This window comes from Mustela nivalis, assembly GCF_964662115.1.
Source record: "Mustela nivalis genome assembly, chromosome: 1".
NCBI lineage: Eukaryota > Metazoa > Chordata > Mammalia > Carnivora > Mustelidae > Mustela > Mustela nivalis.
Genome location: NC_139020.1, coordinates 147810267 through 147826368, shown reverse-complemented (window position 1 = coordinate 147826368; position 16102 = coordinate 147810267).

The following is a 16102-nucleotide window of genomic DNA, read 5'->3' as shown; positions in this document are numbered from 1 at the left end:
GGCAACCCGTTGCCGCCATTACAAGATGGCGCCGGAGAGCCTCGTAAACAAGTGGTTGGACGCGTGGCCTTAAGCTTATTCTGCCCAGCAACAAGGCTGACCTACCATAGTGAGCCACGTACCCCAGAATGAGACACGCCCCAGCTAGCCTGTATATATGCGCAGCCCTGGCTCTACCCAGGCGCTTCCTGCTTCCATCACCCTACAAACCTCAACCAAGTGCACTTCAATAAAGCGTGATAGAGAAGAATCCTGTGTCGGTGGTCTTCCTTCCTCGCGGGCGAGCGTTGGCGGGCCACAGCTGGTGCCGAAAACCCGGGATAGTTCGGGGGACACCGCGGGGAGCCTAGAAAGGATTCAGAACTCTACATGCGAAGTGGTCGGCGCCGGTAAGTATTCCCCGGTATGTTATTTTGGACACTTGAGCCTTGGGTAGCTGCTATAGCTATAATTGTCCTTGCAGTTGTAGCCTTGCTTTTTTGCTTTTGGATACGTGAGTGCAAATATCCAGACTTCGTGAGCCCCATACAGGCACTATTAAAAGAGAGGGGGTTAAGGATCTCAGAGAGGACAGTCAAATCCGTTCTTAAAGACATAGATGAGTGTGCCCCGTGGTTTGCCGTGTCGGGGGACTTAAACCTTCCCTGCTGGGAAAAGTTAGGAAGAGATCTGGATGCAGCCAAGGCCAATCAGCAGCTTAAATCAGGCACCCTACCCTTATGGAGAGTTATACATGCGTGCTTACGGGACGGAAAACATGTAGAGCATCTGAAAAAGGGCAGGCGTGCTTTAGCGGAACATCAGGACAGCCTTTCGGAATCAAGTAGTATAAAGGAAGGGGGAAACAAAAAACAAATGAAGAAGTCAGAAAAGGGATATAAAAGAGGAAGTGAAAAACAAAAGGAAACAGATGATAAAAGTAAGCACAAAAAACATCAGGCAACCGCTCCCAGTGCACCCATCTACCCGAGTTTAGATGAGTTCTATGAGGAATTCGCCGCTCTCAGTGTAAAGCAAGAGAGGGACTCGGGAGATGACTCACTAATGGAGGACGAGGAGGAGGAGTTAGAGGAAGAGGCGGCTAGATATGAGGAGGAGCGATACGGACTGCCGCCTCCGGCAAGAGCTCCGCCTCCGCCTTATCCAGGCAAGCAGAACGGAGGGGCCCATAGGCTCTCTCGAAAAACGCTCAGATGCCTTGCCGAGTTCACCCCGCTGGACGCTGTTGCGTTCCCTGTCTTTGAAAACCAAAACCAGCAAAGATATCATGAGCCCATACCCTACAAACAGTTGAAGGACTTAGTAGAGGCCGCCCGTACTTGGGGGCCCAATGCACAGTATACGTTAATTTTACTGGATAGGATCACCACCGCAGCCCTGACACCAAATGATTGGTGGGAGATAGCTCGAGCGTGCCTAAACACAGGACAGTATCTAGACTATAGAGCAGTGGTTACAGAAGCCGCGCATAATCAGGCGCGAGTGAATGCTCGTACACCAAACACAGCACCCTGGACTGCTGATATGCTACTGGGGCAGGGACAGTGGGCTGATAACCAGACGGCCTTCCCGGTGCCTGTTTATCAGCAGATCGTAGAAATATTTAAAAGAGCATGGAGGATGATACCTAAACGGGGAGAGGTATCAGGAAACCTGACTAAGATAATCCAAGGACCGAATGAGCCTTTTTCAGATTTTGTGGCTAGAATGATAGAGGTAGCTGGAAAAATTTTTGGAGACGCTCAGGAGGCCATGCCTCTAGTGCAACAGCTTGTTTATGAGCAATGCACTAAGGATTGCCAGCGAGCAATCACACCATGGAAAGGAAAAGGTTTAGATGCGTGGCTAAAGGCCTGCAGAGAGATAGGAGGACCACTCACCAATGAAGGACTGGCCAGAGCTATGATAGCGGCTACTAAGCACGGGAGACGTGATGGCTGCTTCATTTGCGGACAGCCGGGACACGTAAAGAGAAACTGTCCTAACAAGGAAGGCTTCAGGGCAAAGGGACCAAATACCAAGCAGCCAGGGACATGCCCAAGATGCAAGAAGGGGAAACATTGGGCCAATGAGTGTAGATCCACAAAAGACATTAATGGACAACCTATAAGTAACCCATATGTCCCGGAGTCAAAAAACATGCAGAGGGGCCCACGCCCTCAGGGCCCGAAAATATATGGGGCGTTTCAGGAGGGGATCCTTCAGCCGCCGAGAGCACCGACGAGCCACGACAGGCTCCGCGGGGCTGGACCTCTGCGCCACCGCCGGACTGGTTTTAACCCCTCGTATGGGTATACAAGCGGTTCCTACTGACATGTCAGGACCTCTTCCTGTAGGCTCGGCTGGGCTGGTTTTAGGCCGATCATCCAGCACCATGAGGGGCTTATTGGTCCTCCCCGGGATCATTGACCCAGACTATCAGGGTACAATTAGGGTTATGTGTCACTCACCTTTTGGCATTGTCTCCATTGCCCCTGGGGACAGAATAGCCCAGCTGGTAGTTCTCTCATCCTTGCATGACCGTTTCCCCGCCCAAAATAAGGTCAGAGGAGATAAGGGCTTTGGATCCTCTGGAGTCGATATGGCCTACTTATCTTTGGAGCTAACAGGTCGCCCCATGTGTAGTTTGGAGATAGAAGGAAAGGCCTTCACCGGTCTAATAGATACGGGGGCCGACCGAAGCGTCATGAGCCAACGATTCTGGCCAAGGAATTGGCCGCTGCAAAAGGCCTCTCAAACATTACAGGGGCTAGGCTATCAAAACACACCTGAGATTAGTGCAAAAACTCTACATTGGAGGATGGAAGGGAACAAAGGGACTTTTCAGCCGTTCGTACTGGACCTTCCCATCAATCTCTGGGGAAGAGATGTCCAGAGTCAATTAAATCTAATTCTGACTAATGAGGGAACGTATTCCAAACAGAGCAAAGATTTGATGATGAAACAAGGCTATATGCCAGGCAAAGGCCTAGGTAAATACTTGCAGGGAGAATCAGAGCTAGTCAGTCCTAGCTTGAAAAATGATAGAAAGGGATTGGGTTTGAGCGCGCTAACCGCACGCTTAAAGAACTAATACAAAAACAAAAAGGGGGAATAGAGGCGGTTATGACCCCTCGAGATCGCCTATCCCTAGCAATCTTTACTATCAATTTTTTAATTCTGGATGCCAATGGCAAAAGTGCGGCAGATAGACACGCAGAAGAGGCTGAGGCCATAAAGGAACGTGTAATGTGGAAAGATATCCTGGATAACAAATGGTATGGACCGGATCCCGTGATTAGGAGATCCAGGGGAGCTGTTTGTGTTTTTCCACAGGACCGCTCGGATCCGGTGTGGGTGCCATCACGACTGACGCGAAAGTTGGATGAAAGAACCAATGACAACACCAAAGAAGCAGACATGGACTCCAACCCTGGAGATGCTGATAGTGCTGATGATCTGCCTGACCAGAGTTGAGGGAGCTACCTTTTGGGCCGTTTCAAGAACATGGCCCATCCCCATGCCAGTCACAAACGCGACAAAAATATTACCCCATCTGTATGTTCCAGAATGTGTTTTTGATTTACCCTGTAAACAAATCAATAATAAGGTACAGCGTTATAACGCTACAAATTTCAACCTTCAAGGCACCTTGTGCTTTACCACTCCTGGAGTAGGAGTCATGGGCATGCTAATGTTTGCAGGACTACTGGTGGCTTTGTTCTTAATTCTGAGGGTAATGAGGGCTCGCAGAAGAGAGAAGGTGGCCATAGCGCGTGCCTTTGCCGCTATAGAGGCTGGAACATCTCCCCAAGCTTGGCTCAGCATGTTAAATGAAACATAGGTTGTGCTCTTGCACTCGGAGGGCTTTGAGTAGCCCATTGCACCCGAATAGAGACAACCTTGCATTTTCCGCGGGTGGTTTGCACCTAGGAGTGCACAGGGTGAGCCACCCTGAAAGTCATGAGTGTCTGCATACGGGTACCTCCGTTTCTCTCCCGTCCCTAGGCAAAGGAGGACATGTTTACTAGGGGACACTCCTCTGATTTTAGCCATGACTGCAAAATAAAAGAAAAAGGGGGAGATGTGGCAACCCGTTGCCGCCATTACAAGATGGCGCCGGAGAGCCTCGTAAACAAGTGGTTGGACGCGTGGCCTTAAGCTTATTCTGCCCAGCAACAAGGCTGACCTACCATAGTGAGCCACGTACCCCAGAATGAGACACGCCCCAGCTAGCCTGTATATATGCGCAGCCCTGGCTCTACCCAGGCGCGTCCTGCTTCCATCACCCTACAAACCTCAACCAAGTGCACTTCAATAAAGCGTGATAGAGAAGAATCCTGTGTCGGTGGTCTTCCTTCCTCGCGGGCGAGCGTTGGCGGGCCACAGCTGTTAAAGGCTCTAGACTCTATTCCTTCAGTATATAGACAGAGAGAGAGACCCAGCCATAGAAATAGTAGTTGCAACATCAGAATCATACAGTAGAAAACCTTTTCAGTAAAATGGTAGTGAAATAATCCTAACTGAGAATATCTTCTACCCTTCTATTGGTAGAAGGTCTCAACAATTACCTTAGAATGTTATGCAGTAAAACACCTGGTACATAAGGTATAATAACATTACTGATTATATATATATATATATATATATATATATATATATATATATAGCACTGGGATGGGTAGCTATGGGGGACTGTCCCCACTCCTACCCCGACACATCCCATGCATCTGCAAACGCTGCCACATCCTGGAGGAAGACGGCATCTGACTACCCATTCTTTCAGGGAGCGGTTTCTGTGAGTTCATGGTAGGTGTCTGGTGGCAAGCCCATGTCTGCACCAGGGACAGGTGGCCAAGGAGCTGCTGTCCCCTTGGACCTATAGGCCCAGAACAGGCCTGCCTTCTGCCCAGTCTCCTTCCTCAGAGTGGAGCACGCATGCCTGTCCTAGTCGTCTGCTCCTGTCTCCTTAGCAGCCAGGCTACCGTCTCTCCACACAGGGAGCGGGTGACACTTGTCTTGCCACTGGCCCGCTGTTCCTGCCAGGGCCGGCTCTCCTGATTCGCGACCGTTGCCCGACAAGGCCAACGGATCCTTCTCTTCTCCAGGGGCAGAGTGCTACACCTTCCCCAGAAATGCTCCTGGGAGCGCCGTGACAGACGTGTCCCTTTCCTTAAGGCTGTTTGCACAGGCGCCACCATGCTTCTCTCTCAGGCAGAGGGGATGCCCAGGTAAAGAGGATTTCGCTCCATGTGGGTTTATTACCCCATGCTGTGGAGATTAGCGGGCGAGCGTTGGCGGGCCACAGCTGTTAAAGGCTCTAGACTCTATTCCTTCAGTATATAGACAGAGAGAGAGACCCAGCCATAGAAATAGTAGTTGCAACATCAGAATCATACAGTAGAAAACCTTTTCAGTAAAATGGTAGTGAAATAATCCTAACTGAGAATATCTTCTACCCTTCTATTGGTAGAAGGTCTCAACAATTACCTTAGAATGTTATGCAGTAAAACACCTGGTACACAAGGTATAATAACATTACTGATTATATATATATATATATATATATATATATATATATATATATATATATATATATAGCACTGGGATGGGTAGCTATGGGGGACTGTCCCTTTCCTTAAGGCTGTTTGCACAGGCGCCACCATGCTTCTCTCTCAGGCAGAGGGGATGCCCAGGTAAAGAGGATTGTGTCTCTTTCCTTAATGCTGTGCTTTCCCAGAGGAGATGCCCGGGCAAGCAGCAGCAACATCCCACAGACCTGACTCTGATTTCCCAAAGAATGCTGTGCTTTCCCGGAGAGGATGACCTGGCAAAGAGGCTTTCGCTCTATGCGGGTTTCTCACAACGAGCTGCGAATACTAGGCTAAGGGAAGCAGCAACAGCAGCCCACAGAACCGACTCTGATTTCCCAGCGACTGCTATGCTTTCGCAGAGGTTTTCAGCTTGGTGCGTACCGCACTTCACTGCTGCTTCCTCAGCAAGGCTTTGGGCGTTCGATCTGTCTCCTCAGGGAAGATGAGCTGCGGGAGAGCTGGTGCCTCTTGGGCCTTGCTTTCCCAGGCTCCATGGTCGCGCCCTGGGTTCACCCTGCCAGGCCCAACTAAGCAGACATATCCACAACCCTTCAGCAGCGTGTGAGGCCTAGGATGGCACTCTATGCACACTGCCATCTCCTGCCGTAGGCCAAGCTTTGCCTTTTACTCTTTTAGCTGCCAGTCTTGGCCTTTTGCTCTTTTAGCAGCCAGGCTTCCGTCTCTCCACACAGGGAGAGGGTGACACTTGTTTGGCCACCATCCGCTGTTCCTGCCAGGGCAGGCTCTCCTTCTTCATGACCGTTTCCCCACAGCAAGGCCAATGGCTCCTTTTCTTCTCCCAGGACGGCGTGCTGCGCCTTCCCCAGACATGTTCCTGGGGAGCGCGGTTACAGACGTGTCTCTTTCCTTAAGGCCCTTTCCAGATGTGCAACCACGCTTCTCTCTCAGGCAGAGGGGATGCTAGGGCAAAGAGAATTTCTCTCCATGCGGGTTTCTTCCACCGTGCTGTGGAGACTATCTCAGGCAAGCAGCAGCAACATCCCACAAACCTGACTCTGATTTCCCAACGAATGCTGTGCTTTCCCAGAGGAGATGCCCGGGCAAAGAGGCTTTCGCTGTATGAGGGTTCACCCACCGTGAGACTGGGCTCAGGCAAGCAGCAGCAGCAGCAGCCTGCAGAACAGACTCTGATTTCTCAGCGAATCCTGTGCTTTCGCAGATTTTGGGGCTTGGAGCGAACTGCACTTCGCTGCTGCTTCCTCAGCAAGGCTTTGGGCGTTCGCTCTGTTCTGTCTGGGAAGAAGAGCTGCGGGAGAGCTGGTGCCTCTTGGGCCTTGCTTTCCCAGGCTCCATGTTCCCGTCCTGCGTTCACCCTGCCAAGCCGAAATAAGCAGACATGGCCTCGACCCTGCAGCAGTGTGTGTGGCCTAGGATGGCACTTGGCTCACAATGCCATCTCCCCGTGTAGGCAAGGCATGCCCTTTTGCTCTGGAGTTCAGGTGGACAGGGGACTAGGCCAGTACCTTCCCCAGCCGAGAGGAGACGTGACAGGATCACTGCACACCGCCCATGCACTGGGATGGGGGGTAATGGGTAACTGTCCCTCCTTCCCCGGCACACCTCCTGCCTCCACCAACGCTGCCACATCCTGGAGGTAGACGGCATCTGACAATTCGTTCCTCCAGAAGCTGTTTCTGCGAGTTCAGGGCCGGGCGCCCGGTGGCAATCAATATCTGCATCAGGGACAGGTGGCCAAGGAGCTGCTGTCGCCTTGGGCCCAGAGGCCCAGGACAAGCATGCCTTCTGCCCAGACTCCTTCCTCTGAGTGGAGCACGCTCGCCTGTCCTAGTCGTCCACTTGTGTCTCCTTAGCAGCCAGGCTTCCATCTCTCCACACAGGGAGATGGTGACACTTGTCTTGCTACCCGTCTGCTATTCCAGCCATGCAGGCTCTCGTGCTTCACACCCATTTCCCGACAGCAAGGCCAACAGCTCCTTCCTTTCACCCGGAGCGGTGTGTGCGCCTTCCCCAGACATGCTCCTGGGGAGCACAGTGACAGACGTGTCCCTTTCCTTAAGTCTGTTTCTACTACAGGTGCAACCACGCTTCTCTCTCAGGCAGGGGGATGCCTGGGCTAAAAGGAGTTTACTCCATACGGGTTTCTCCCACTGTGCTTCGGAGACTATGTTCAGGAAAGCGGCATCAGCATCCCTCAGAACCGACACTGATTTCCCAGAGAATGCTGTGCTTTCCCAGAGGGGATGCACGTACAAAGAGGCTTTTTATCTATGCGGGTCCCCCCCCCCCCCCCCCCGTGAGACTGGGCTCAGGCAAGCAACAGCAGCATCCCACAGACCTGACTCTGATTTCCCAAAAAATGCTGTGCTTTCCCAGAGGCGATGCCCGGGCAAAGAGGCTTTCGCTCTATCCGGGTTTCTTCCACCATGCTGCGAATACTAGGCTAAGGCAAGCAGCAACAGCAGCCCACAGAACCCACTCTGATTTCCCAGCTACTGCTATGCTTTCGCAGAGGTTTTCAGCTAGGCGCCAACCACAGTTCGCTGCTGCTTCCTCAGCAAGGCTTTGGGCGTTTGCTCTGTTGCGTCAGCGAAGAAGAGCTGCGGGAGAGTTGGTCCTCTTGGGCCTTGCTTTCCCGGGCTCCATGGTCGCGCCCTGGTTCACCCTGCCAAGCCGAACTAAGCAGACACACCCACAACCCTTCAGCAGCGTGGGAGGCCTAGGATGACAATCTGTGCACACTACCGTCTCCTGCCATAGGCCAGGCTTGGCCTTTTGCTCTGGCACTCCGGTGGACTCGGGGACTATGCCAGTGCCTTCCCCACAGGAGAGGAGAGGTGACAGGATCCCTGCACACCACCGGTGCACTGGGATGGGGAGCTGTGGGGGACGGTCCCCACTCCTTCCCCGGCACACCCCATGCCTCCGCGAACGCTGCCACATCCTGGAGGAAGACGGCATCTGACTGCCCATTCTTTCAGGGAGCTGTTTCTGCGAGTTGAGGGTAGGTGCCTGTTGGCAAGCCCATGTCTGCACCAGGGAGAGATGGCCGAGGAGCTGCTGCCCCCTTGGGCCCAGAGGCCTAGGACTGGCATGCCTTCTGCCCAGTCTCCTTCCTCAGCGTGGAGCATGCGCGCCTGTCCTAGTCATCCGCTCATGTCTCCTTAGCAGCCAGGCTACCGTCTCTCAGCACAGGGAGCGGGTGACACTTGTCTTGCCACTGGCCCGCTGTTCCTGCCTGGGCCAGCTCTCCTGCTTCGCGACCGTTTTCTGACAACAAGGCCAATGGATCCTTCTCTTCTCCGGGGGCAGCATGCTATACCTTCCCCAGAAATGCTCTTGGCAGCGCTGTGACAGACATGTCCCTTTCCTTAAGGCGCTTTCCACAAGCGCCACCATGCTTCTCTCTCAGGCAGAGGGGATGCCCAGGCAAAGAGGATTTCGCTCCATGCGTGTTTATTAGCCCGTGCTCTGGAGACTAGCTCAGGCAAGCAGCAGCAGCATCCCATAGTCCCGACCCTGATTTCCCAAAGAATGCTGTGCTTTCCCAGAGAGGATGGCCGGGCAAAGAGGCTTTCGCTCTATGAGGGTTTCTCCCACCCTGCTGCGAATACTAGGCTAAGGCAAGCAGCAACAGCAGCCCACAGAACCAACTCTGATTTCCCAGCGACTGCTATGCTTTCGCAGAGGTTTTCATCTTGGCGCGAACCGCAGTTCGCTGCTGCTTCCTCAGCAAGGCTTTAGGCATTCGTTCTATCGCGTCAGGGAAGAAGAGCTGCGTGAGAGCTGGTGCCTCTTGGGCCTTGCTCTTCCGGGCTCCATGTTCGCGTCCTGGGTTCACCCCGCCAAGCCGAAATAAGCAGACACAGCCTCGACCCTGCAGCAGTGTGTGTGGCCTAGGATGGCACTCGGCTCACAATGACATCTCCTGGCATAGGCAAGGCCTGCCCTTTTGCTCTGGAGTTCAGGTGGACAGGGGACTAGGCCAGTGCCTTCGCCAGCCGAGAGGAGATGCGACAGGATCACTGGACAGCGCCCGCTCCCTGGGATGGGGAGTAATGGGTAACTGTCCCTCCTTCCCCGGGACACCCCCTGCCTCCGCCAACGCTGCCACATCCTGGAGGAAGACGGCATCTGACTGCTCATTCCTCCAGGAGCTGTTTCTGCGAGTTCAGGGCCGGGCGCCTGGGGGCAAGCCCAAGTCTGCATCAGGGCCAGGTGACCTAGGAGCTGCTGTCCCCTTGGGCCCAGAGGCCCAGGACAGGCATGCCTTCTGCCCAGACTCCTTCCTCAGAGTGGAGCACGCACGCCTGTCCTAGTCGTCCGCTCGTATCTCCTTAGCAGCCAGGATCCGTCTCTCCACACAGGGAGAGGGCGACACTTGTCTTGCCACCGGCCCGCTGTTTCTGCCAGGGCAGGCTCACCTGCGTCATGACCATTTCCTGACAGCAGGGCCAACGGCTCCTTTTCTTCTCTCGGGGCGGCGTGCTGCGCCTTCCCCAGACATGCTCCTAGGAGCGTGGTGACAGACGTGTCCCTTTCCATAAGGCCCTTTCCAGATGTGCAACCACGCTTCTCAATCCGGCAGAAGGGGTGCTAGGGCAAAGAGAATTTCGCTCCATGCGGGTTTCTTCCACTGTGCTGTGGAGACTAGCTCAGGCAAGCAGCAGCAGCATCCCACAAACCCGACTCTGACTTCCCAAGGAATGCTGTGCTTTCCCAGAGGAGATGCCCAGGCAAAGAGGCTTTCCCTGTATGCGGGCTTCTCCCACCCTGAGACTGGGCTCAGGCACGCAGCAGCAGCAGCCCGCAGAACCGACTCTGATTTCTCAACAAATGCTGTGCTTTCACACAGGCTTTGGGCTTGGACCGAACCTCACTTTGCCGCTGCTTCCTCAGCAAGGCTTTGGGCATTCGCTCTGTTGCGTCAGGGAAGAAGAACTGCGGGAGAGCTGGTGCCTCATGGGCCTTGCTTTTTTGGGCTCCATGTTCGTGTCCTGGGTTCACCCTGCCAAGCCGAAATAAGCAGATACGGCCTCGACCCTGAAGCAGCGTGCGTGGCCTAGGATGGCACTCTGCTCACAATGCCATCTCCCGGTCTTGATATCATATACAATAAAAAGGTCTTTCACAATAGTAATAAACCAACTAACTAAAAAGTAACATTTGAGTGAGTGATGAGGTGTCATAAAACTTAGCGTAAGTAATACACTATGAAGCGGGAAGAACTGCTTTATCCCTTGTAAGGTTCTCTAAAAGAAATATATACCCTTACCACCAATGCCTCCTCGTCTATACATGTATTTCAGTAACTAGTCAACAGAATAAGATCTTTGTTTTAAAAAAATTGACAAAATGGTGGGCCCTGTGTATAGCAGAAAAGTATAGGAGACAAACACAAAAAGATTAGTTTAATTATAGTAGACAAAAAGAGGAAACTGCATGCTTAAAGAGCAAATCCTATCTGTGGCCCCTGGGTGGCTAAGTGGGTTAAAACTTCTGATTCTGGCTCAGGTTATGATCCTGGGGTCCTGGGATCAAGCCCTACATTAGGCTCTCTGCTCAGTAGGGAGCCTGCTTCCCCCACACCCTTGCCTGTTTCTCTGCATACTTATAATCTTTATCTCTCTGTGTCAAATATATAAATAAAATCTTTTAAACAACCAACCCAGTTAATACAAATTGAGATATGCGCTTAAATATTCATGTATTTGTGACGGGTATTTATATCTTCTATGTGTTGTACATTCTGCCTAGTTGGTACGGGAGTTGAGATCCTCAGATGCTGGCCAGGTCCCAGGCAAAAACAATAAAAACAACACCAAACCATAATAAAATGTGGAGACACATATGAGGTGGCCACAGGAAAATGGATGCAAGGAACAGTTGGGAGTAGTGACTTCTTATAATTAACTGCATCAGAGGCTGGCATTTAAAAAATTGAAACTTAAGTAGGACTTGATTAGACGAGCAATAGAAGATCATAGTCAATGATCTTGTCATTAGTATTTGTATGTTTGGAAAGAGATAATTATTAGGAAAGAAAGAATGATAGGGAAGTCCATAGCTATGGGTTGAGAATTAGAAAAACTAGGTAAAGAAGTGACATTATGTCAAAGTCAGAAGTAACAGAGCTAGGATGTTGCAACCCAATGTCATAGTTTACTGAATTAATTCTTCAATCCTGCACTGAGTTACGTCCATCAATTATACATACCCTCTTATCACAGAATTCCACTTCTCTTTAATTGTTTTTTAAATTTTAATTCCAGTACAGTTAACATATAGTGTTCTATTCCTTTCTGGTGTACGACATGGTGATTCAACATTCTATATGTTACTCAGTGTTCCATCGTGATGAGTATGATAAGTATGCTCTTTCATCCCCATCCTCTTTTAGCCACCTCCCCACCAAACTCCCCTCTGCTAACTACTCTCCTTTATATTCTCTGTTCTCTGCAGTTAAAAGAATTGCTCTTCTAAACACAAAACAAAAAGTGTCCATATGTCCATGTATATATTAGTTCTTATCAATACTCTGCAAAAGCTGGAACCAACTCTGCTCATGGAATAGATATGGAATAGATAAATTTGTAGCGTTATAGTCACTCAACAGAATACAATGATTTTTTTTTAATTTACATTATTGCTTCTGTAATGAGTTTCACAGTGAGGATTCAAACCCAGACAGTCTTGCTCCCATCCTGAGTTTTAGCCTTCACTACATTAAGTGTCTGAAAGCATGCTGAATTCATATCCTGATTCTGAAAAACATTAAACAAAAATCTTTCTTATCTTTCTTCTTCCAACCACTGTCCATCACTTTCACTAGGACAGCCAGATTGAACCAGTAATCTCAACTCTGGAAGACTACATCCCATACTATACTCTGTCTTTCACAGAATGATGACGTACTTAATTCTGGTGTTATATGCATGGATGAGTGTATTTATTAACTACACTCCCCCACCAGAACCTACTAATCTCTCTCTCTCTTTTAAAGATTTTATTTATTTGACAGAGAGAGATCACAAGTAGGCAGAGAGGCAGGAAAGAGAGAAAGGAGGAAATAGGCTGTGTGCCGAGCAGGGAGCCCAATGCAGAACTTGATCCTAGGACCCTGAGATCATGACCCGAGCCAAAGGTACATGCTTAACTCACTGAGTCACCAGGTACTCAGAACGTACTGCTCTTTAGAGAAGCATCAAATCTAACTATATTCTCATACAAACACAGTAGCTGGAATGTAAGAAAAGCTGCATATAATAGAACCTTATCCCATCTAAATGTTTGTTCTTTAATTTGTTTAAGTGGACCCCATCTATTTTAGCAATCAGTGAAGTAGAAAAGTAAGGGGTGGATATTCCTGGTTGATTTTATCCAATCCCTGGACTTGCCTCCGTTTTGCTGTACCTGATGTTTGTTCTCACTCCCAAACAACCTTGGCCCTGTTTCAAATTTTTTATCTGATATTCAACCTCAAGTAAACATCTGGTTCTAGAGCCTTATGATTGTTACGGTCCTTTTACATCTCATAAGAGCTTCTGATACTATGTAGGAAACTGGAGAAATGGAAGAAAGTTTAGGCCATTAACCTCCATCACACTGTCTTCTGAACATTTATTTTCTAACATTTCAAAGTATTTCACAAATAACTTGAAGTATTGGATAAAAATTTAACAAAAATATGAGCCATGAGATTCTGCATGTCAAGTGTGCTATCTCAGACAAAAAACTTTCAGAGGGCATGAGGGAGTTCTTTAACAGCCTCAAGACTCGAACTTCTCTGTGTCTTATTCAGTGGGTTCTGGTGATCTGGAATGGTTGGTGCAGTCTCAGGCATTTATGGAATCTTCAGACTTGAAAGGTCATAACATTTAAAGAAAGTGATGAGTTAATATGATCAGGAGTCATAGATGCTTTTCCCAAGACTTTTACATACCAGAGTCTTCTGGCTGGCATTGCCTGCAAAAAAGATACACTTAGAGCCCTAAGCCTGAATATTATTTAATAGCATCTTTCAGTGCTTCTCTTTCTTTTTTCTTTTCTTTCCTTTACTTTTCCTTCCTCTCCTTCTCCCTTCCTTCCTTCCTCCCTCCCTTCCTTCCTTCTTTGAAAGCATTTTTCAACTAACATCTTCCATAAATAGAAGTTTTCTCTTTTTCTTTTATTTAAATACAGTTTAGTTTACATATAGTGTATTATTAGTTTCAGGGGTAGCAGTGCTACTCTTCTTGATGATGGACTACGATGGGATGTTTTTCTTTACTTGTAGGTCTGGCCCTGGATGACCCTTACATTGGCAGTCCCAAGTCACATAAGCTCTAATATCAAGCCTCTCAATTGGCATTTTGATGTTCTTTGTAAGAGATTTAATTTTATCTTTGTGCTTCTCTACTGTTTTATTGAGGGGAGGATATCTAATCTTGCATATGCTTTTCATATGTTAACACAAAAGATGTATTTTATATTCAAAATTCACCCAGGGAGACAAGATGGATCAGTCTCTCTGCAACCACTTACTGTTGCTGCCAATTCCCATCACCACCCATCACAGATATCTGCATAACTTTGGGGGCTGCCTATACTCAGTGATTTGCTTTCTGGGTTTACTATTCAGACTTGGCAATAGAAATAGTCAAAAGAAATATTGACTTCGAATGGAATACACGGACACTTCGATCTAGGATACCTACACCTTGGCACAGACTGTTTTATTGAGAAGTATTTAGGTAATTAAGAATTCTATAGGCAAGGGACATCTGTGACAGGGAGCACCCACATGACAAAATTTCATAGATCCTACCACTGCACTCAAAGCCATCATGTTGTCATATCAAGGGTCATGAGTGTAAGTTTTCCTGGTATCAAAAGGGTATAGGAAAGACTGGATGAATTCACTTTGGATTTCCTGTACTGTCTAATAATCTCATTTGGTATCAATACAATGGTGAGTTCCTTGCTAGGGATGCCATAACAAAGTGCTACAAGTTGCATGTCTTAGACAAAAGAAACATACGGTTTCAGAGTTTAAGCTGGTAGTCTAAAATGAAGTTGTTGGCAGGATTGATTCCTTCTGAGGGTTATGGAGTAAGAGGCTGTTCTAAGCCTCTCTTCTTGGCTTGTCAGTTGCTGTCTTCTCCCTATGTCTCTTCATATCATCTTCCCTCTGCGTGTCTCTGTCTCTCTGTCTAAATGTCCCATTATTATCAGGATAACAGTCTTTTGGATTAGGGGCCACCCAAATGGCCTCGGTTTAACTTAACTCTATAAAGATCCCATTTCCAAAACAGAATCACCTTCTGAGGTGCTGGAGATTATGATTCTAACATATTTTTTGTTGAGTATAGGGGACAGAATTCAAATAGAACAAAGAATATAAAGTGATTTAAATGGATAGCCTCCCCTATACTCACATAGTTTATAATTACTGTGATAGAAATGGATACTACTTTTGAGTCATATGGGTCAGTCATTTATCTCATCCCCAAATTGGGGATTGAATGTGTGTTAAAATGTACAGATAGACTGAGAAGTATTTTCCTGATTGGCAGTCATAAAAATAGAAAATATATATATATATTTTATATATGTATATATATATACATATATAAAATCAGTAATGTTATTTGACCTTGTATACCAGGTACTTTACTGCATAATATTCTAGGGTAATAGTTGAGACCTTCTGCCAATAGAAGGGTAGAAGATATTCTCAGTTGGGATTATTTCTCTACCCTTTTACTGAAAAGCTTTGCTACTGTATGATTCTGATGTTACAACTACTATTTCTAGGGCTGGGTCTCTCTCTGTGTCTATATACTGAAAGAATAGAGTCTAGAGCCTTTAACTGCAGAACTATATATGTATAGAGAGGTTAAAATATAGCCAGGAACCTGTACTATTTTTTCTTCTTGTGTTACCCTGATTGTTTGATATTTTAATAAAGATAGAGTTAGAAACTAAATTTGAACTAGAAATTATACTAAAGTTAGGTGCCTGGGTGGCATAGTGGGTTAAGCCTTTGCCTTCAGCTCAGGTCATGATCTCAGGGTCTTGGGATTGAGCCCCAAATTGTGCTCTCTGCTCAGCGGGGAGCCTGCTTCCCCCTCACTCTCTGCCTGCCGCTCTGCCTACTGGTGCTCTCTGTCAAATAAATAAATAAAACCTTTTAAAAAAAGAATCATTGCTCAATATACTGATTGTAACATCTCATATGGGTACAAATATGTACATAATGACATAAATATGTATATTTATGTATATATAGAAATATAACTATTTTATCATTGATGGAACCATGAGAGTCAAAGTTGTTCTTCTGTTTACCCTTATTGTGCCATAAATGTGTGATTATTTTTACCCCACCTGATCCAAAAAATGATTTGAGATAACCTATACTATGAAATCAGTCCAACAGTGTAAAGGTAGTCCAAAAACTTGTAATAAAGGAAAAGGTCAGTAAAATAATATAAATTCAATAGTATGTTTACTATGTAAAATATGGTAACACATTACATTACATTACAATAAAGAAAGAATCTAATCCA